The sequence below is a fragment of the Ambystoma mexicanum genome, chromosome 1q (genome assembly GCF_040938575.1).
Source record: "Ambystoma mexicanum isolate Mex_15411 chromosome 1q, UKY_AmexF1_1, whole genome shotgun sequence".
NCBI lineage: Eukaryota > Metazoa > Chordata > Amphibia > Caudata > Ambystomatidae > Ambystoma > Ambystoma mexicanum.
Genome location: NC_090922.1, coordinates 1,404,329,636 through 1,404,352,263, shown reverse-complemented (window position 1 = coordinate 1,404,352,263; position 22,628 = coordinate 1,404,329,636). Strand labels below are relative to the sequence as shown.

The window sequence follows — 22,628 nt, the reverse complement described above, 5'->3', positions numbered from 1 at the left end:
CAAACAATGCTGTGAGCTGTTCGAGTTGAAATCCAGGTCAGTTCGATTTGAAGATCCTGGCTGTTCAAAGATGAAGCATTTGGTAGACTACTGCAGTGGTGGATCTCTTATTTGAGGTGGGCAGGTGCTGCGCTCTGCTTGTATGATGTGATGGCAAACTGGTTTGATGTAGCAACACAGAAGTTTGAGGTGTGCAGAAAGTGCCAAAGGCAGCGCCATGTGTCCCGATTGGTTTGTTTGTTTGTTTGTTTATTTATTTCTATAGCGCTCCGGACCCAGGAGTATAGGGGCGCTTATTACAAGGTTACAAGGCACAGTACAAGGTAATAAACAGTGAGGCTAGAACAATTTAAATAGCAGTTATATACAGGCAGTGAGGGTGAAAGCACCCAATAGTAACATAAGTGTGTGCACTTGAATGTGTTCATCTTGGTCCAAAGGAGGCTAGCGGCTTTTATTTATCTGTTGCTGCGAGTACTAATTCCGGGGCTCAGAGACCGATGGGGTATGTGCAGGGAGGCTAGCTGGCACCAGCAGGAATCCTTCACCTTCATTGAGGAGCCTGGGTTCCAGTTCAGCTGGCAGAGAATGCAGGTCTTAATCCAACAGCAATCACCCCCCCCCCCCCAATGTTCCCTGTGGATTCTAAGGGGACGGAGTGTTCCTCTACCTTGGAATACTTGCCTTCACCACACAACTGGAGAACTTTAGGATGGCCTGGCCTCCCAACAGGGTCCAGATACATTCTTCTTGTCTTGAAGGTACAACAGAAATTAGAGGAGTGTGAGACCCCATGCTTATAAAAATAAAAGGTCCCATGGGATTAGATCAAGCAAACTCACTTTATTAGGTCCAATCCCTGTCAAGGGGACACACAACTTTTTCCTTCTTGCATCACACTCAAAGTGCTCTGCTCTGCAGGAAGTGTAGGATACAGGAAGATAAGAAAAGACCATGAAAAAGAAAATCTTCATCCATTCCCTTTTGTTCTGTCTGCCTGTTGTAACTCTGCCCTTTTCCCAGGCCTGCAGATTCAAAGGACCTTTTGTATGAACACCCTTGTGTGATGCTGGCCCTTTTGCTGTGGGTGTGGATCTTTGAAGCATGGGTCCCATTAGCTCTACTACTGTTTCCTGGGCAGGAAAGAGGTGTTACCTAACCTCGCAAAGGATCAAAGTAAGACAACCGTCCTGCCTATTTTCCAGTTTGCTGTAGCAGCAGAGACCGGTAGTTTGGCTAAAAGTCCTCATAGCCTTTCCATAGCTGGACTGAGCTCACAGGGTTAACATGAATATGATATAAATCTGATGTGGTTTTAATAATTGAGCGATCTAGCAGTATCTATATCAATATACAGGTATGTCTTATTTTTTTAGATTACCCTGCCTCCATTTGGATAGCATGCACATTTATTATGGTTTTGTATCGGGAATACAGATGTAAATAAAACCTGTCTGCAGTCACTTTGTTGTCACTGCGGTTGTGAAATGGAAACATGCGACCTTTGAACCTGTGACCTTTGAACTTGTCCTGTGCCACTTAAGAGCATGAGCTGCAGATCAGGGGACTGATGCAGCATGGCACATGTATTCATCATGCTTTTGGCATGGTGCTTTACTGAAAGGGTGGTTTAGTTCATCAGACCACCGTTTCTGAAATGGATTACCCGCATACATGAATTATTTAATAAATAAAAGTAAAATGTCAGCACTGCTACACCCTTCCTTTATGGCAATCGTTCACAGTGCAGCTAATTATCAAGGCAACTTTAATCAGGTGGGCGTGTCTGGATTACCACAGCACATTAAGGGTGTAACCCCAAGTGCTATACATAAAATTAAAGAAAACTCTCAACCAAAGGAAATAAAGCTATAGTATGGGAACTGGAACACTTGGGAGAATCTCTTTCTCAGTGGTTGAGCTGATTGATTATGTACGGGGAGGCTAATAGCACCAAAGAAAACTCTCAACCAAAGGAAATAAAGCTATAGTATGGGAACTGGAACACTTGGGAGAATCTCTTTCTCGGTGGTTGAGCTGAGTGATTATGTACGGGGAGGCTAATAGCACCATGGTCCATGCCGGTAACTTACCGACTCCGCCATGGCGGAATGGGGAATTACCGCCCCATTCCGAGGTTGGGGGGGCGGTAATTCCCCATGCCGCCATGGCCCTTCCCCATTCTCATTTTAACCCCATAGGGCTCAATGGGAATGGGGAAGGCGCTAAGTACGGTGCCGCAAATTGCGGCACCGTACTTAGCACCAAGGTCCCTTTGCGGGTTGGTTTTAATGCCTGCAAAAAGCAGGCGTTCAAATCTCCAACCCGCAAAGGGACCTCGTAATCAGGCGTTAAGGGGTTAACGGCGCCGCCACCTTTTACGGCACTGTTAACCCCTTAACGCCAGGGTTGTAATGATTCCAATGTGTGGACCGTTTACACTTCAAACAGTGAAGACCGCTGTACTTCACTGAACTATTTCTTGATCATTTCGTCCACGAAAAATGTTCCATGTGCATGGTAGCACAAGACATGTAGGATGAAAACATTACAGCGCCATAATTGCACTTCAATGTTATGATGCTTTGCTTAGATAAAACATGTTAAACTCCAGAGGGTTTACTAAGGTCCTCAACTATTTTATATGAAGTTAAATGACTTGGAAATTCATGCTTTAAAGTAAGAAAAATATTTTTTTTTCCGTCCTATATTAAATTGCCCAAAGTAGTATAGTCGTTTTACTGTTCTTGAACTTTTATTTTAAAAGGAATCCGGTACAGAAAGGTTTAGTTTTAAAATATAAGGGTAGGAAGAAGTTGAAGCTTGCACTTCAGTGCAGTGCACTGAACAGTCCCTTACATAGCAGATGTTTGATGGGGGTTTGGCTTGTGTGTGGAAACAGGCGTGGTAGTGGGGTATTTGGAGGGGGGGGGCAGGCCAACAGGGAACACACATCCACTACTTATTTTCATACACTTCCACCACTGTTCAGAACTGGAGGTAGTGGACCAATTTACATATTTGGGGTGTACTATTCAATATAAACCTAACACTGAGTATGTGCCTAAAGGTGCTATCGTGAGTGGCCCACATGAAACGAATAAACAATAAATACTTTAGTGATGAGGATGGGTATGCGTGTCCTATTTGCATAGACATGCATAATAGCCCAGCAAAATAATGCTGTGAAGAATGTATGACTCAGATGTTTGCACGTAAAGGAGTGGGATAGCCTGATGAGAACTGGCACAAACTCGAAGATGGATTTGAACCTGCGACACGTGCCTCAAAGGATTGGGTGTCACCTATACTGGACGCATGCACGAATGGATAGTTTAGGTATGGCTGATGATGATTTATGCTGGGGTTGTGGCCGAAATGGGGGTACTTTATTACAAATGTTATGGGAATGTCCAAGAGTGGTTGGTTTCTGGGATGATGTGCTGAGCAGACTAGATTTAATACTTGGGTCGCGCAACCAAGAACGCCATATTCAACAATTCAGCTGTGAAATACAGGGAGATGTGTAGTGGCTTGAGAATATAATGGGTGGATTAACAGGGTACTGCTGGTGGCGGCAAAGCAAATGTTAAGGGTATGGATGTCAAGGAAAAATCCAGAAGAGCAGGGATGGTTGTTGGACTTGCGTACCTTGTCTAGTTATGAGAAAGTCATGCTAAAAAATCAGAAGTGTGAGGACTCTTATTCTGAGTTATGGGGACCATTCAAGGAACTGTGTGGCTGATGCAAACATGATTAGGCCAATAGGTGAATATGATGTGAAAGGAGAAGGGACTGATTAAAAATGTGTTTTTGTTGTTTGTCAGTGTTTGTCAAGAGGGTGTTGTCTGGTTTTGTTATGTGTATATGATTGGTTTAATAATATAATGGTTTAGTTTTAGTGGATATTATTACAAACTTTGAAAATGGTTATTATAGTCATTAGATTATTTGATATATACTGTGTACTCGGAATGTAATCCACTGATGTTATGAATATGTTTGTTTGTTTCTTGTTTTTAAAAATGTCAAATAGAGTGTTTAAAAAAAAGAATTTAGAGTGCTGGACACGGTAGGCGGGCTTGTTGTGGAGGAGCTCATACATCGACATAATAAGACGTCTCAGGAATTGAATTGTCGGTTTTGTAGCTACGACACATTGCGGGAATACAATTTCACACCAAGCTTTTTCTTATCGTACCCTGTGGCCGTGAAAAAGAAATTGTGGGAGTCAGATTAATGTCTCACTAGTGACTGAATTTAGCAATTTGAATTGTTCTTTCAAGTGAATAAAGAGGAGAAGAGATATTTGGTTAGATCTCCAAATAAGGTGTGGAGAATTTCGTTAATGAGACTTCTTTTTAATGTATTCCCAACTCATGAAATCGTGGGAGCCGGATTTAAAGTACCAAGAGGGGCTCGACTATGTAGATTTAATAAAGAGAATGGAATGGTTGAAACTTTGGAACACATGTTCATGGAATGTTTTAACTTTTAAGAGGGTATCCTGTTCTGTGTTTCGTAATGGAAATGTTTTAACTTTACCAGGCTTCTGGCTACGAGGTTTAAGAAGAACACAGAGCTAAGGGGGCGCTGTTGCGCTCGACGAAGATGGCCGCCTGCTGATTAGCTCCGTGCCGCGAGGCGCTCCTTCAATCGAAATCCTCCCGTTTGCCTCGGCGCTTCAACACGTAATTGACAGAGGGGGAAGCTGGTGTGTCTGGGATCCTGCTGGCCTCGTCCCGTCTTCCTAACTTCTTTTGCTGCGGAGCTGTTGTCCCCTACGGGAGTGCCGGGAGCGGGTGCTTCCTCCGATCCCCCACAGGGCTCCGGGGGATCGCGGCCGTGTTCCGCGGCTTGCGGCCTTCCTTGGGGGGAGGGGCGTCCTTCCCGCCCTGCGCGACCGCTCTCTACAGCCTTCGGGAGGAGCGGCTGACCGGATCCGAGAGCGTCTCGCTCCGCTGCCCCATCCTAGGCGGCGTGCTGTTTTGAATCGTGCCCCCAGTCCGAGGATCCGAGCGGTGAGTGGGGCCCCTGATCCCTGCGGCACGCACTGCATTGGTTGGCGGCCTTGGGCGGTGTGGAGTCGCGCCTGAGGCACAGTTGGATCCCTCGCATGGTTTTGGGCGCGGCGCCTTGGCCCTGTGACAATAAGCACATTCCGCCTGCATCCTGATACTCTGTGGGGGGGGGCCGGTTCCTCCGGAACCCATCTCCCGGCGAATCCTATCTTCGGCCGCGCCGCTCCCTGGGCCCGTGGAGGCGGTGCGAGACATCGGCCCCCCCCCCACTTGCCTCGTGCTGCGCACTTTACTGTACCGAGGGGTGCCCTGACCCCCGGTTCTGCTGTATGGAGGCACCACCGATTTGGTCCATACCCGCCTTATTGCTCTACTAGAGGACTAACCACCTGGCTGTTCCATCTCATCCTCGGCCGCACCGCTCCCTGGACCCATTGGAGCGGCGCGAGGCAGCGGCTCCTCTCCGCTTACCTAATACTGCTCATGTTCTGTACCGTTGAATGCTTTGACCCCTGAGTCCACTGTACGGAGGCACCACCGATTTGGACCATACCCGTCTTACTGCTTACTAGAGTGCTGACCACCAGGCTATCCCATCTCATCGCAATAGCTACGAGAGGCTCCTCTTGGTTCTCTTACTGGTTACTGTCTCCTTGGCCCTTGCCTCCTCGGTTTCTCGGGGGAGTACGTGTGGTTCACTGGCCGCCACATACATCGGCTGCCCTGGCGGCCCAACATAGATCGGTCTCCCCCATCTGAATTTGAAACACCGCATCTCGAGTTGCCAGCTGACTGTGGCCTCACACATACCTGGCGCTCTCTCTTGGCGTCCCTCTCGTCCCCCTGTCCTCCGTTCCACCGGACTTGTCTTCACCTTTTACTGACACCATGTCAACAAGGATGGGAAAGAAGCAATCCTCTATCAACATGTTTGCGAAGCCTCCGGGAGGATCTGGCGCGGAGACACCTGCACAGGAACCATCCACTGCACAAGAACCGGAACCATCCGAATCTCAGAAAATGATGGAATACATCCGCGAGGGGTTCACTGCGATCCATAGTAAACTAGACGACATGAATGGTACGATATCCTCCATTAAGGCACACATGGAGAGGACTGATGGTCGCGTAACTGAGATTGAGTCACGTGTGAGCACCGCTGAGGACGGTCTGGGCTCCTTTCGGGCAGAGGTTTCCACACTATCCGCACGCGTAGCAGAGGTGGAGAAGAAAAATGAGGATCTTGAGTCTCGCTCAAGACGCAACAACCTCTGCATAATCGGGGTACCAGAGGATGGCATACAAGAACCCATGGAGGACTACGTGGATAGCTTGCTACTTCGACTCCTTGATTCCCCAAAACTCTCCTCACAATTTGCAATCGAGAGAGCCCACCGTGCACTTACGGCGAAGCCTAGGCCTGGCGCTCCTCCTCGCCCGATTATAGCCAGGGTCCTTAATTACCGCGACCGAGATGCCCTGCTCAGGGCGGCGAGAGTCAAGGAAGACCTTTTGTTGGGCGCGGCCAGAATCCATCTATACCCGGACTTCTCGATGGCGGTCCAGCGTGAGCGTAAATCCTTCCTGGCGGTGAAGAGACGATTGCGCGAGCTTCAGGTTAAATACGCTATGCTATACCCCGCCAAACTCCGGATCGAGCACGCAAATCGAGTATACTTCTTCACGCTACCGGATGAGGCCTCAAAGTTTATAGATGAACATTTTCCCAGCTGAACTATACTCACAACGATCTCCTCCATTGCTTATGCCTTGTTCCTTTGGTCCACACGCTGTACTTTTGTTCTACCACAACATGCTCTCACTGCGTGGTCGCCACCATTGAGCCCTAACCCAGGTCTCGGTTGGTCTCACGGCGTCCCGTCATTCTAGTTGCGGCACTGCGTGGACTCCTGGGCCGGAGGGTTGCTGCATATCTCGTCCTGTTGGCGTTATGACTGTGAATGTTTATGTCTCTGTTTTTTTCTCTAAGCGATGCATTTGTTGGTGTTGGGTTGTGATGCAGTGGGAACTGGCTGCTGATCTGAGGACGTTACTGGCCTCTCCGTCAGTGCGTCCCAGCTATCCACCACAATACACCCTTTGCCCGCTCGATTATCCTGAAACACTGTGGTAATCCCTAGTTCCTGATATCCGGTCTGAACACATACACCATCCCACTCTAGCTGTTCGGATGGTTGCTCCATATTATTTCGCTACATTGGTCATTATTGATGGTCGTGCCTTCTCCCCCCCTCCGAGGGTTCATCTCCGTATGTGACTTGCTTTCATTGCCAGGCATTAAGTTTATCCTCATATTGCCTCAAGGTTCGGAGCATCGCCGCCAGGCCGACGTACAGGCCCCCCAGGCGTTGATGCCATTGTTTTTGACTTTGTTGGTTGTATATGGGTTGTTCATCTCTCTGATTGGGGGAGGGATGTGGGAGGGGGTGGGGGGTAGGGGAGTTAACGTTAAAAAAGGCTTGGTAACTGCAGAGAAGGTAGAGTTCAGGGAACCTGGGTCTCTAGACCATTGCAGATCTGACGGCAATGGGGCCCGCTTATGGGGGGCACTGTTCCATCCACCGGTGTATTTCTATGTCTGCCTTGAGTGTGTCGAGTGAGGAAACCCTTACATTCCTGAGCTGGAACGTGCGGGGGCTGGGGAACTTCAAGAAAATGAGATTGCTACAACTCCAAGCTGAACGGCATGGGACTAAGATCCTGTTTCTTCAGGAGACACATGCGGTAACTGATCACTGTGAGAAGTTTGCTAAAACATGGGGACCACAGAGATACTATACTTCCTACTCCACACAAAGCCGCGGGGTTATGACCCTTATTCACAAGAGTATTAGATTCATCCCCATTGCCACGACAATAGACCCTCTGGGCAGATATGTCTTACTTCATGGCACCCTACAGAATAGGGAGGTGGTCCTACTGAATATCTACGGTCCCAACATCGATGATCCTGAATTTTTCACACATCTCACGTCCCTCCTAGATGGCTTTCCGCTGGTACCTATTCTCTGGGGAGGCGATTTTAACACAATATTCGATGTAGATCTCGATAGATCTGGTTCTCGTCCCCGTCACCTCACTAGGGCCGCATATTCTACACTATCTTCACTCCCTCGCCTGGCCCTGTTTGACGCATGGAGGCTTCTTTACCCCGACTCCCGCGCCTTTTCCTTCTATTCCTCGGTACATGATTCCTTCTCCCGGATTGATAGATGGCTAGTGTCTGACATACTCATAAGGTACATCTCAAGCTTGTCGATTCTCCCCAGGACTCTCTCCGATCATTCACCAGTAACTATTACCCTATCCTGGGGCTCAGATCACGATCGTTCTAGACAATGGAGGATGAAACCACTCTCCCTCCTTGACCCGGTCTTCAGTTCGGAGCTGGAGTCGGCGATTGAGGAGTTCTTTGAGACCAATACCGGCTCCGTCTCATCACAAGCCACCCTCTGGGAAACTTTTAAAGCCTACATCAGAGGCATCGCCCTCTCTAAAGAAAATGGCATCCTTAGAACCATCCGAAGAGAGATTGCTGAGAGCGAGGCCACACTATCCGTGCTGGAGGCCCAATATGCATCAAATCATACTCCTGATACCCTTGCGTTGATCGGCACGGAGCTGGACTCCTTCCGCGCTCTTGCGGACCGAGAGCAGAGGTTTCTCGACAACCCTGGGCTGGCGAGGAGGTATGGTGAGGGTGAGCGCCCATCTCGTCTTCTGGCTAGGCTTCTCCGCCGTGAGTTTGGCGCTCCTCCCATTCCTGGCGTTGAGAGACCTGATGGATCCCTTGCCACTTCCCCCGGTGATATCAATTCGGAATTCCTCTCCTTCTATCAATCCCTTTATGCTAACGCGGATAATGCCACTATAGCAGAAATAGACGTCTTTCTGGACAAGCTCCCCCTGTCGGTTCTTTCCTCCGATACCATCGGTGCCCTTGAGAGTCCATTCACTTCCTTGGAACTCTCGGAGGCCATAGACTCCCTCTCATCTGGCAAATCCCCGGGATCGGACGGTATACCGGTTGAGTTCTATAAGCGCTTCAAGTCTCTTCTGCTTCCTCGCCTGGTCGCGCTTTGGGAAGAACCGTTGGAGGTGGGCCAGCTCCCTCCTACGCTCCGCGAAGCCACCATAACTGTCCTGTTAAAACCTGGTAAATCCCCCACGCAATGCGGTTCTTACCGTCCACTCTCGCTAATCAATTGCGACGTCAAAATTTATGCTAAGCTACTTGCTTTACGTCTGGCCCCATTCATGCAATATATCATTCATCCAGACCAGGCGGGGTTTATTCCGGGACGCTCTACCTCCCTGAATCTTAGGCGCCTCTTCAATATTATAAGCAGGGTGAGCCCTGACGTTCACGCTGTGGCCGCCACGCTCGATATGAAAAAAGCTTTTGATTCCGTCTCTTGGAGGTATCTTTGGCGGGTACTTAATAAATGTAAATTCGGCCCCACATTTATCTCCTGGGTCAAGCTGCTATATTCAAACCCCGTGGCCAGAGTCCGTACCGGGGACCGGTGCTCTTCCCTCTTCCAAATAGCTTGAGGTACTAGACAAGGTTGTCCCTTCTCTCCATTAATCTTCGCTGTAGCGCTGGAGCCGTTCGCGGATATGCTTCGCCAGTCTCATTCCCATAGAGGTCTACGCACTGCCGGGGTTTCAGACACAGTTTCCCTATATGCTGACGATGCTCTCCTCTTTATTCGCTCTCCTGAAATCAATCTTGCCCCAATACTGGAGGATGTTGTCCTTTTTGGCCGCATGTCTGGCCTGACGGTAAACTGCGCTAAATCAACTCTTTTCCCGCTCACCCCCATCACTCTCCCCCCTCCCGATACTCTTGGATTCACTTGGGCCCAAGCTGAGTTTACCTACTTAGGTATAGTGGTGTCGCGACATATCGATTTGGTTTTCGAGAAGAACTATCGAGTATACCTCACAAACCTAATGCAAAAAATTCAGGGTTGGGACAAACTCCCGATTTCACTGGCAGGCAGGGTGGGAATACTAAAGATGGTGGTACTCCCCCAGCTACTGTATAGATTTGTTAATATCCCGCAATGGCCGGGAGCTGAGTTCTTTCGGTCATTGACACGCACCCTCAATACTTTTCTCTGGCACTCTGGTGCAGTCCGCCTCAAGTTTGAGACCCTTGCTTCTCCCATGGAAATGGGCGACTTCGGTGCACCTGACTTTCTCAAGTACTGGCTGGCAGCCCAACTTCAACACATCGCACACTGGTTCAACATATCTGACCCCCCTCCCCATGTCAGACTAGAGAAGTTATCGGTTGGTGACCGCGATATCAGATCCCTGGTGATCGCACCTATGCCAATAGAATCGGGCTCATTAGACCCATTGAGGTGCACATCCCTGGCTTTATCCAAAACATGGCAATTACTGGGCACCACCCATCCCTTCCATGGTAACTTCCCGATCTGGAACTTTCTCCCGGGAATCCCACAGGTCCCCCCATCGGTTGTTGGCACATGGGCTGAGGCAGGATTCGAATTGCTCCGAGACATATTTGTAGATGGTAATTTCATAGAATGGCCTGACCTTCCGCCGTCCCTCAGACAGCGTCCCTCAGTGTGGCTTCAATACTCATCCCTCCGTAGAGTCCTCAAACATAAGTACCCATGCTTCCCAGCGTTACCGCCGGATGAGCCGGCGATCACTGAACTGACCTCTTCTTTCCCTATGAGGGGGAAAACTTCCAGACTATATACCCTGGTACAATCCAGATCGCCCCCTTCATTTTCTAAATTAAAGCTCGCCTGGGAGTCTGATCTCGGAGTGGAAATGACCGAAGACCGCTGGTCCCAAATGTGCTCACGTATCCAGAGGGTCTCCTTCAACTCCCGATTCAAGCTAATTCAATTTAAACTACTCCACAGATACCATTACACCCCAATCAGACTACACCGTATTTCTAATAGTCTCTCCCCTAGATGCCCTAGATGCGGCCACGATGGAGCTGACTACTTCCACATGATCTGGTTATGTTCCCGCCTTACCCAATTTTGGGACGCTGTTTGCTCTACCATCTCGTCTATTCTTGACCACCCTATTTCCCCTACCCCAATGAAATGCTTATTCCATGACTTTCCTGACCTGCACCGAGATTCTAGGAGACTGGCCGGCCTCTGCATGCTTCTGGCTGTGCGGGCAATACTACTTTGTTGGCTCAGGCCTACCACCCCGACTCACGCACAGTGGCTCAGAGCAGTCACTTGGGCCTCCGATACGGAGGAATCATGGGCGGTACAACAGCCCGCCTGCTCTAGATCCAGAAACATCTGGCTCAAGTTCCGATTATTTATGTCCCCCCGACACCGACTCAGGTCCTACATCCCCAGCAGCCTCTTCTCGTCAATCCCCTGCAGCCCCTTGAATGGCCCTCCACCGGGTCTTGCATTGTCCTGCTACTCTCCATTGCCCGCGGGGCGTGCCCCGCCACTTGTGGTGATTCTGTGATGTTTTAATTGCTTGATTTTATATGCTCTGTTGTTGCTCACCTGTATCTGTGCTACCAAGCTGAATAAAAATAAAAGTTTTAAAAAAAAAGAAGAACACAGAGCTCTCTATTGATAGATGTTATGAATCATATTGTGTATTTACTGTCTGGAGTTGGATAATAGTTGGCCATTTTATGGACTATTTTCGGATGTTCTTTGTTTGTTTTCATACCTTTTTTTGTTTTTTTAAAACAAATATTTGTACAGTATAAAGTTTTTCACACTTGCTACCCCTACCCACCCTACCTCCATGCCCTCTATCCTTCGAGCACCCTGTAAAGGACAGTAGTAAACACCAAAACTGTTGGCGTTTCCAATGTTTTTTCGTATGTCACCCCAGAAAGCTAATTGTAAATTATGTAGCTTTTTACCATTTATTTAAAAAATGTGTAATTTGTAAATGCAACATTGTAACCCCTTATTTAAATATATTGGTCAGGGAAAAGGACCCCCCCGCCCACAGAACCACCCTTGGTTGGTTCCTCGCTATGCCCTGTCACTCGCACTCACTAGTGGCAAATATGGGAAATGGCACTGCAAATAATTGCAATAATTCACCAGCCCCTGTTGAAGGAAAGACTGAGGAAGAAAAATGCCCTATGAATTTTATAGACCATAGGCTGGTGCAGGCAGGCCCAAGATCAATCCCTTCTTTGGCTACTCTGTAATTAATGTAAACCTTTGATTATTCATCACTGTTAATGGGTTAGCGTTAACCCCCATTGCTCCATTGGAAGGTCTGAGTTCCAGAACAGCTTCAATCATTCATATGAGGCTAATGACTCCCTTCAGAATATCTGCTATGCTGGAGGCTGATAGAGCATGGCAAAGATAGCTCAGTGGAGGCCTAGTATAAGGGCAGGTGGGTTGAGTTAGCAGGCATTCTACTGGGTGTCTTGTCTGTGGTTAGATAGACAGAATGTACATTTATTAATAAAGCTGATATGACATCAAAGATATAGTGGACACAGGTGCTTGTGGAGCCAAGAAGGGGTTGGGAGTTGCCTGTTTATTGAGGTGTGTAATATTTGAATAGGTGCGACACTTGGCACCAGCAGTCGGATTGCTTCCAGGCCACCAGTCCTCAGTTGGTGTTGGTATCAGACAATCTAGAAAGCTCTGCTTATAAACCTTTACTAAAAGCACAATGTTTGTCCCCGCCTGTAATCACTAAGCTCCTACTGATACCCCATCACCCTGCTCCATTTGAGCTATGAAATCACTGCATTGATGGCACTGGCCCATTTCCATGACTTAGGCACTTATGTTAAAAGGAAGATATGTATTATGCATGTCAAATATTATTGTCTTCAGGAATGCAACCATTGTTCTAGCTGTGGACATAGCCTGCCTCACACCTCATCACTCCCATCACCCACACCCTCCAGTTTTAATTTTCTAGTATAAGCAATGATTTTCCACTCATTTTGATGGTTTTGTTACATGGTGGACTTGGGCCTGAGTATGAAGAGACTGTTTTATTGTACTCTCCTTCATCGTTTGGTATTGCCTGCATTGTTGAAGCACATTAGAGACTACCTTATGATATGGCAACTACAGGCCTTGCTCGGTAATGATAGCTTAGTGGCATAAACTCCTATCTGATATCTGCAAGAGATTTTGAACGTGGTTGGTTCCACTCAACATTCAATCTCCAGAGTGAGTTGGGGGTGTCATTGATTTGTGTTGTGTAACTATAACTTTAATTGGATTGTTTAGGGATGATGTAATCTGTGTTTTATGTACATTGTTATGATTATTATCATACCAGTTTACATTGGACGTTAACGTCTTTTCGAGCACAGTATTATCCCTCGACTTCATACATAGTCCATGGCTCTTCGAATATCATTGATGCTTTATGGCCCTCGACCCAACCTAAAGGAAATCCCCATTTCTAAATGCATGCATTTAGGGGTTCTTCGCTCCTATATTCAGCGATCGAAGTGAGCGGGAACGGTCGTGAACGCTGTTCCACTAGTTTTAATTTTTTTCTGTTTACTATACCTCTACTTTTTACGATTATTTTCACCATTCTATATAGAGGAATTGTCCATTCTTGTCATTGTGCAAGTGTAAAGTTGTACTAGGAGCCTTAGTTACTAGTCACTTAGACTATTGCAATGCCCCAGCCTCGCCACATGTTGCGCTATGCTTTCGCCTACCCTCTACGGATACCATGGTTCCACTACTTTTTTTGGTACACTTCTACCACTACCTATATTCCTTATGGACATTGGAGTAACATTTTCTTATTGAAGGAGGATTACTGTCTTCAACCTTCCCATGCTTTATTGCTCTTATCCCAATACATATTGAAAGTGGATCTGTACTTTCTACATTTAAGAGCCGTCTGTGTTAGCACTAAGAGTAGGTGATAACAAAGAATGAGACAGCATATAAGTCTGCCTCTTTAGGTCTTCCTTTTTCCATATGTGGACTGACTGTAGGCACTGAGACACCCCACATGATATGGCATTAATAACGCACCTATACACAAGTGTTTCAAGGCATGACTAGGCAAGGGAGGGTGAACAGAGGGAAGACAAAGACAATGATCTTACTAGGCCAGCTGACATTGAGATTGTGCAAGTGCAGTGGAGGGGGGAAGGGAAAAAGTGCAAGGGGGGAGGGGAGAATGGGCAGTATACATAGGATCAACAGTAAAATAAAATAAATGAGAACAATAGGTAAAAAGTGAGGCCAGCTAGTGGCAAGTGCAAGGCTAAGTGCAGACATCAAGTCTCAAGAGCTGGTAGGGGATTGTAGGGATACAGAAACAGCCCCAAAGTGTCTGTGTGGCCTGGGAGGCAGTGCAGGTGTGCAACTGGAAATGGAGGGGACCTGGGCCTGAGATGAGAGGGTAGCCAGGTGACAAGTGCAGGTAGTCAGGAGTTCAGCAGGGGAGAGGAAGAGCGAAAGCTGAAGCAAAGAGGAAGGTCTTGAGGCACTTCCAGAACCAGAGATGGTTCTCCTTAAGTTTCAGGGAGGCTGTTCCAAAGGGAGGCCCCAGCCGAAAATAGAGATCTACCAACAACTCGTTGCTAGGAGAAGCAACTGACCCTGAGGAAGTTGGAGGTGGATGAGTGAAAGAAGATATTTAAGAAGAGGGAGTTGAATTTATTGAGGCCCCAGAAGGCCTTGTGGACAATGCAGAGGGTTTTGAACTTAATCCTCCCAGCCACTGGGAGCCAGTAGAGCGATTGCAATCCTGGAGAGATACGATCCCTGGGCCTGAGGCCAAGGACAAGTCTCACAGTCCTGTTCAGGATGAGTTGCAGAGAGCGGACAGTAGAAACAAGCAGATTTAGAAAGAGGCGGTTGCAATAGTCCAGCCTAGAGAGAACCCGAGCTCTGAAGACAGTGAGCTTCTGGGGGAAGAAGAGGAAAGGAAGAATACCTCTGAGGAGGTGCAGCTAGTAGTGTGACTTCTTAGAGACATCAGAGATGTGAGGAGAGAAGGAGAGTGCGTAGTCGAAGATGGCCCTGAGGTTTTTAGCCTCCCAGGAGGGAGCAGGAAGAGGGCCAAGAGAGGCCAGCCAGAGAGTGACAGGAAAGGAGGGAGCAGGTTTGCCGATGAGGAGAATCTCAGTCTTACTGGCATTAAGGCAGAGGTCATTGGCGGCACAACACTTCTGGATTGCAGACAGACAGTCAGAGATGAGAGAAGGAGAAGAGGTGAGTGAATAGAGCCTGAAAATGAGCACAGTGTTGTCTGCATAGCACTGAAAGTTGTGGCAGAGAGTGGAAATGCGGTGGGCAAGAAGTGCCAGATATTGGTTGAACGGCCAGGGAGATAGGTTAGACCGTGGGGAACAACACAGTTCTAGATAGAGGAGAGGAAGGACCCAAGTTGGATCTGGGAAGGTTGATCAGAGAGGAAAGAGGTTAGCCTAGCCAGGGCCTGATCGGTGATATCCAGTTTATCACAGAGATGGTTGAGCAGGATGGCATGGTTGACCATGTCAAAGGCAGAAGAGAGATCAATTAAGATGAGGACACAGGGGGTATCGGAATCAAGGTTGTAGAGTAGGTCTTCATGGATGTTCAGAGGCAGTTTCCATGCTTCTGGCAACTCTGAAGCCAGACTGATGGTCGGGGAGACAACCAACTGATTGCGTGTGAAGATTCAGCTGGGAGATCGCCAGTTTTTCCAGGAGTTTGCCCAGGAAAGGAGTGATGGAGATAGGGAGATAGTTAGGATGGGGCAGCTGATTAAGATGAGGGTGCACAAGGGAGTGCTTCGGGCGGGAAGGGAAGACTCCAATGGCGAAGGAGTGCTTGCAAAAGTCAGCCAAAGCAGGAGCCAGGGTGTCAATGTGGTCTGTGATGGTTTTAGAGGAACAGGGTTGAACCTGTTTTGATGAGACTTTCATAGATTGGACTTGTCTAGAAACCGCATCTAGGGAGAACAGGGCAAAGCCAGAGAAGGAGGGAGGAGAGGTGGCCACAGAAGGGCCAGAGGAAGAGCGGGGAGTAGAGAGAGGAGGAGGAGAGGAAGAGGGAGAGAGGTCCCAAGTTTTAGAGATGAAATGAGAAGCCAGGGCTGTGCAGAGGGACTGGGAAGGGACGGGAGAGATGGAGACTGCAGCAGGATTGGCCATCTCCTTGCAGATCTTAAAGAGTTCAGACAAGTTGTTGGATTCTGCAGCGACGCAGGCTTGGATGAGGGCTCTCTTCTGGGTGTGGACAGAGAACCAGTATTGCCTTTGGAGCAGGTGCCAGGCCAGTTTGTCTGACGATGTACAGGAAGCACACCATTTCCTCTCAGCCACCCTGCACTTGCTTTTAAAGGTGATGAGGTCTGAGTCATACCAGGAGTTGCACTTGGCTTTGGGCTTCAAGTGGATCCCCATGATGGGGGCAAGAACATCAAGAGTATCAGATATAGCGGAGTGGAGCATAGAAAGGACTTTGTCAGGGTGTGAGTCAGTAGAAGTGGAAGGAGGGGTGAGAAAGTGTCAGCGAAAGCCTCAACTGACACACTCTTCATTGGTCAGATAACCGAGAAGGTAGGTGGCGGTGATGGAATTGGCTTGGCCTGAGGGGTGGTAAGAGTGAGCTGGGAGGAAAGGAGAAAGTGAGCACTCCTGGAGAGAGGAGTGGTGAGAGGGATAGAAAGGGAAAGGTCTGTAGAGATCAGAACATCCAGAGTGTGCCTTGCAAAGTGAGTCAGGCCAGAGGGGACAATAGACAGTGAGAGTGAGTTTCAGAGGTCACGGAAGATACCAGAGAAAGGACAAGAAGCATCGAGGTGGATGTTAAAGTCTCCAAGAAGGAGGAGTTGGGTGGTCGAGACCAGGAGGGAAGAGTCTGCCCACTCAGAGAGGAAGGAGGAGGTCTGAACAGGTGGCTGATAGATGGTAGCCATAGTAAGGGAATGGCTGGGAGAGAGAGAGAGCCTACACACAAATCATTCGAAGGAGGAGTAGGCCTGCATAGGAATTACAGAGGCAGGGATCCACTCAGGGAAGATCAGGGCTACATCCCCTCTGGAAAGATTGGACCTGGGCACTGAGACGATCTTGTAGCCGTCAGGGAGGAGTGTCGTTCTAGATAAACTCTTTGGAAATCCTACACCCACCATGGTAGGGGATTGTTGTTCCAGAGAAAATAAATTCCTGCACTTATCTAGCGGACGTGTCTACTGTAAAGATTTGCAACCATGCAGGAATATTTCCTTTTGGCTATTAGGTGGCACAGATCTAGTTTCAACACAGTTTATTACAGTAATCTCCACTTTTGTCAGGTCTTAATATTCCAAATCAGACTTACAGGGTGATAGTGCCCTTAGTTCAGCCTTAGGAACAACTGTGGATAGGCAATAATCCAGAATCCATGTGTAGTGTAAGGGCAATTGTTCATGATATTGGCACTAGGGCAAGGTTTGTGCTAGTGATTGACTAGAAATTTGTTTTTACATTATGCCATGTTATGTCCTGGTACCAATGCTGTGCAAAATTGCACTTGCACAGGTACAATGTGTCCTTAATACGAACCCTGGTGTTTTTGTTTAATGAGTACATTCTCATGAATGTTCTTTTTATTTATATACTATGGTACATGAAGCATCACACTCAAAATAAAATGTGTATTTTATGAGCTGCTGCTCCTTGATTCATTTTTCATCTTTCTTCCTCTAGGGTTATGACAGCTCATGTGGCCTTTTACAACTCCACGGTGTTCTGGACCAGCAGGATTGTGTTGTTGTCCAGGTTTTAAAGAAGCAGGGAGCCATTCCCTTTGTGAAGACCAACGTTCCACAGGCCTTGATATGGTATTTATCTATTTTCTTTTTTACAACATGTCGATTGTCTATAAAGAAAACTGGTGTCATATATGAATGAGGTTGGTTAAATGGCACACATGTATGTGTGAACACACAGACACATGTATATAGTACACAATAATACGTGCATTCACAGGACATTGCAGTTACATTGCCAAATACACTGACATTTGCCAGTTGAGCATTGCAACACAACAATAACCCCCCCACACATTGAACATGATTCATGATGTCACCGATGATTACACAGATGACATTGTAGTGCATACAGGGATGGTAAGTATTCCTTTAATATCTTTTTTATGTAAATGAGCGAAACATGGCTAGTGTACTGCATTAAAGCATAATGATGTGACCTACTCTTAAGCAGCATTCTAATTCTGATAGTGCACCTTTGTATTACACACATGATCGTTATTCTGCAGAAAACTCTAGTTGAAGAATGTAGTACTTCGCCCGTGTGCGTCATAGGATAAGTCTTTTTCTTATTCACACAAACATTTAGTAATATAAGGTGAAAATCAGATGGACAAAAGCTCTCTCTCTCTCTCTCTCTCTCTCTCTCTTTCTCTATATATGTATATATATATATATATATATATATATATATATATATATATATATATATATATACATTTCCTGTGGTAGCGGCCACGTAGTTATGGTTAAGTTGCTAAATCCAATGGAAGAGCACTTTTTGGGTGGCTTATAACTTCACTCCCCCTGGACGAATCCTCACCAAACGTTGTAAAAAAAGTATATGGCCCATTCTGTATTTTTTTTGCAAAGTTTGGTGAGGTTTGGTCAAGGGGTGTAAATTTATAGGGGGGTCCCAAAATTTCGTTTTTTCCCATAAACTGAATGGAGAAAAAAATGTGTGCATGCCTACAGCCCAAACCGCTGTACGGATTTTCACCAAATTTGTGGCAGGAGCAGCGGCTTGGTCCCGAAAGCGTGCTTTTGTAGATTTGGTGGAAATCTGTCCAGTAGTTTTTAAAAAAATTACCAAAAAGTAGGTCTCAAAGAATTTGTGATATCTATGTTCGCTCCGCCGACACACTTACCTGTTCTCTCTGCGGACAAGACACTGATTGGGTAATCGGCTTATGTCATATCCGCGGACATACAACGTGTTTGCTGATTGGTTGAGGTGAAGCGTGAGATCCAGCACATTCTTTCAATGCGCCCACCATGTTGGATCTACGGACAGCGTGGCGTGGAACTGAGCATAAATCTAATTTTGGGGAGCATGAAGGAGTGGCTGGAGAGGGTGGGGGAGTGACAGATGAGTCAAATGCTGTATTTCTTTAGGTGGGAGAAGGCTGCAATGTGTTTGCAGTGTCCGCAGACATACCAAACACTTGGGCGCACTACTGGTTATTTTACTTTACTATGAAGTTGCTTTTGAGTAGTTAGTAGAGCATTGGGTGAAGAAGGTATGTATTGAAGAGTTTGTGCGTTGGTTGTAATGATTTAGAATGTTAATTGAAGTGGATAGGTTTTGAGGTGGATGTGTTATATTTTTGGGTTGTGGTCATTTGGTAGGTGTTTGTTTCTATGGGTGTGTTATGCTGCGGTGGTTGTGGCCAGGGCATAGAGTCTCGGGTGCATGGCTGAAGGTAGCCGAGACTCTAGTCCCTGGGCACAACCACCGTAGCATAACATAACAATGCTACCAAACATTTTGATTGTGGTATGTGGGCTGCTTAGGGGATATGTTTTCAAAAATGTGAGTACTTATTGGCAGTAGTGTAATAGTGTTCATAGGATAGTGAGATGATGTATGTTAGTGTGTTTATTGGATTGTGTTCAGATTGTTGCTATTGAAGACAGTAGACATTTTGGTTTGTATTTATTGTTGAGGTGTTCGTTTGCATGGCTGTGTTATGTTGCGGTGTTTGTGAGTCCAATCATTATATAGTTACTGTTTCACTTTTTGTGGTTGTATGCTGTTTTTTTTTCATGACATAAGTAGTTGGAAGAGACTTTTATTTCAAAAACCTTTTTACGTTGTGGTACAATATATTTATTTCATTGATTTCAGTACGAGAAATTTAGGTGTATGGTTTCCTATTTGGAAGTTGTGGTAGTATTGTTGCAATTAGATAGCAGTTGGTGTATTCTAATTGTTTATTTTTCTATTTTAGTGGTATTCATCTATCTGTTGGCTTGTTGCAGATTTTTAGGGCAGTTAGATACCTGTTTGCGTATTCTAACTGTCTATAGATTTGAAGTTGAAGTTTTGTTTATGTTCATACACAGATTAGTTATTAAGTTTTGGTTTTAAGAATATTAAGTAAGCGTTTAGAAGATTTGCTGGTAATTCTGTTTTAGAGTAATGGTAGTATCATTCCATTCAAACCATCCACAATTCTTTTTTATATATGCAGTGTAGTGACCTGCATTGGTTGTGGCTCCTGCGTGGTAGATTACACCTATTGTTGTGAAGGTTTTCTTACCAAGTGATTCTTGACCATGTGTGAATCCAGTCAGCTTACATTTGTTTTTGGTACAATCTGCATTGTAACGTAAAAGCATTACTATTACATATTTACTATGGGTCTGTATTTGTAAGGTGCAGCGATTATCTGAATTGCAGGTAGTACATAATCTGCTAATGTTTGTATTTTGTACAAGTTGCTGAAATGGAATAGATTCACAGTTAGGTATGGATACATATACAAAGTGTTCATTAGGAACTTTCTCTTGTGCGACAGGGCTGCAAAGGGTGCATGTATGTTTTCACATGTATGAAATCTAGAAGATTTCATCTATAGGTAAGTTTTTGTTTTCTAGTACTTGTAGTACGTACTTAAGAAATTTGTGTGGATCTTCTTGTGTGTTTATAGTGAATTTGATCATTCCAGCACAGTAGTCCAATTCCTGCCTTATTCCAGAAACACTGTAAATGTTGTCAGGATTGTTGGCTGCATTTCTATGAAGGACTAACATTTGCAAACATAATTGGTCTGTCCCGCGTAAGTAAATGTCAATATTGGTGGTAATTGGAAAAGAATTTGGATTGCCAAATTTGCGTAGCAATTTACACCAGTTGTATTTGAAAATTTGAATGGACCTGACAGTTCTGTGTCCAAGTCATTTGTTCGGAGTGGGCGTTGTTTCTTTGAAGAGGTAGTTGACTTTGTATGTGCAGTACATTCTTCTTTGGTAGTGGTTCTTGATGAAGTAGTAGCTTCTTTTAATTTCTTTGGAGAAATTGCTCTGAGATCCTGCATAATTTGAGAGTGAAAGTAGTTTTATTTTACAAAGTTATGCTTTTTGGAGAACAGGATAGGTTTTTAGATGGAGGTGTAGAGTGAACACAGTCTATTGTATTCTATTGCAAGGAATATCAGCATTTACTTTACATGATTAGAAATAGTCTGTCAAGTATACGTAAGCATGACAGTGCCACATAGCTTATGCCTTCTTCAAACACTGTGCTACCAATATCTATCAATGCTTTATCAAGGGTAAGACCTTGTGATTTGTGAATGGTGACTGCGTATGCTAGAGTTAGTTTTCTATATACAAACACGTCTTTGAAAATAAGGAAGAGCGCTGTTGAGCGTCCTATCCTTTTAACGTCTGATAGTTTGTCAAAGAGAATATTGACAAACTGAATGTTGTTGTCACATGGGTATGTTTGAAAGCCAACACATGTACCAAGTGCTCCATTAACTAGTCCTTGGCCCATGTCAAGGTTACGTTTAAGCATTACTCTACAGTTTAAAGATCATTTTAACATTTTCTCCAAACCAGCTGTGTTAGAGATAGACTTTTCTAAGGTATTTAGCTTTGTTGTGGCTTGTTGACACATGGATAGTGTCATAGTGTCATAGTGTCAAGCCGGTCAAGTGGCACAGCGAGTAGAGCGCTCGTTTTGACATCCGTGCAGAGCTTGCCAATGCAGGTTTGAATCCAGGCAGGGTCAAACTCAGCCTTTCTTCCTTCCAAGGTCGATAAATGAGCACCACACACCGTGGGTAATAATAAGCAGCGCTCAGATACCGGAGGGTTCGTAGCGCTGTATAAATGCAAAATTATTATTATTATTATTATTATTATAAATACCATGTACGTCCAGTTTGTCTGTGGAGCAAATTTGAAGTATTGGTTGCATTTCATTTTTTAACATTGTTTCATTACATTTTGGACAGGTGGTAAGGGTTGGCATCAAGGACAGTTTACATTGTTGTGTGCTAATTGTTCCATGACTTAAGTAGCACATGAGTTATGTCCATAGAGTCCATGGATGTGCCTGGTTTTCAATATAGATTGTGCTTCTTGAGATAGTACACCAACTCTAATACTTTTTAAAATGTTGGCATATGTGAGGTTTGCAGACTGATGCATGTTTTCAGTTAATTCTCTGTATTGGAAATGTTGCCAAAGGTTGACATTTCCTATGCTTCCAAGAGTTTTACGGCATAGTTTGTGCCTTAAGGTTTTAAAAATAGGTTCACCGTTAACTGGTGTTAATTGAAGATCTCCGAAAACTATAATGTGTTTTCATCCAAAGAGTTCTTCATAGTCTGTTTTCAGGACCTCTTGTAATCTGAGGTGAATGAAGTCTAACCATGCATATTTCATCTATTAGTAGCATTTTCATTTGTTTCATTTGTTTGAAAACTCTGCATATTTCCATTGCAGCTTCTGGAGAAAGTTTTTAATAGTCTAATTTGTTTTGGTGTTCTATTGGAAGGAGAAGTAATCGGGGTAAAGTGACACTGCCCATGTTGTAGGCAGCTAAACCTGTGGGGCAGTTAC

General features: G+C 45.7%; 1 pseudogene; it reads left to right on the top strand.

Annotated features, from left to right (window-relative positions):
- The window catches only part of LOC138548266 (vitamin D3 hydroxylase-associated protein-like), a 614,371-nt pseudogene that overhangs the window by 171,826 nt on the left and 419,917 nt on the right, over positions 1-22,628 (top strand).